This window comes from Canis lupus, chromosome 24, assembly GCF_048164855.1.
Source record: "Canis lupus baileyi chromosome 24, mCanLup2.hap1, whole genome shotgun sequence".
Taxonomy (NCBI): domain Eukaryota; kingdom Metazoa; phylum Chordata; class Mammalia; order Carnivora; family Canidae; genus Canis; species Canis lupus.
Genome location: NC_132861.1, coordinates 52,070,176 through 52,071,368, shown reverse-complemented (window position 1 = coordinate 52,071,368; position 1,193 = coordinate 52,070,176).

The window sequence follows — 1,193 nt, the reverse complement described above, 5'->3', positions numbered from 1 at the left end:
ACAAAACTGGGCACTTATGGGAGAAAAGTACAAATCCACAACTATGTGAGAGATTTTAACCCCCTCCCTTGGAACTGATAGAACAATCACACAAGGTGCCAACCTGGATACGGAACGTTTAGGCAGTAGCATAGTGACCATAACTTAATGGAGCACGGCACCCAACAGCAGGATGTATATTCTTTGTTTTCTTTTTCCTAAAAGGTTTTGTTTAAAGTCTAGTATAGTTAAGAGAGTATAATATTAGTTTCAGGTGTACAGTATAGTGATTCAGCCCTTCTATACAGCACCTGGTGCTCATCACGACAGGTGCACTCCTTCATTCCCATCGCCTGGAGCCCCCCGTCCCCCACCTACCTCCCCTCTCTTACCCTCAGTGTGTTCTCTGTAGTTCAGAGTGTTTTCTGCTTTGCTTCTTTCCTTTCTTCCCCTATGTTCATTTGTTTTGTTTCTGAAATTCCACACATGAGTGAGATCATATGATAATTTTCTCTGACTTCATTCACTTAGCATAGGACCCTCTATATCCATCCATGTTATTGTAAATGGCAAGACTTCATGGGTTTTTATGGCTGAGTAATACTGCATTGCATGTATATATCACCTCTTTATCAATCAGTCAGAGGATGTACATTATTTTCAAGAGTATAAAGAACATATTAACACATTGGTTATATTCTGGATTCATTGCCGCTTTCAACAAATTTCAAAGGACTGAAGGTGTAAAAAATATATTTGCGTGCAATTTATATGAAACCAAGCCAAAGGTAAATCACAAATAGAACATTTTAAAATCCTATTGTATTTTTAATTTTAAAAGTACTTCTAAGTAAGCCATGGGTGTAAACAAGAATTATGAAATATAGAAATCGCATAAGATGAGTAACAAAAGTAGTAGCTTGGATGCATTATCGTCTGTGTTTAAAGACAAATTTATGGGCTTAAGTCCATATGTAAGAAAAGTAGAAAAACAGGAAATAGTATTGGTCTAAAAATATTATAAAAATAATTGTTAATGAAATCCCACGGTCTCATTCATTTGGGTAATATAAATAATAGTGAAAGGGAATAGAGGGGAAGGGAGAAGAAATGGGTAGGAAATATCAGAAAGGGAGACAGAACATGGAAGACTCCTAACTCTGGGAAATGAACTAGGGGTGGCGGAAGGGGAGGAGGGCGGGGGATGGGGGTGA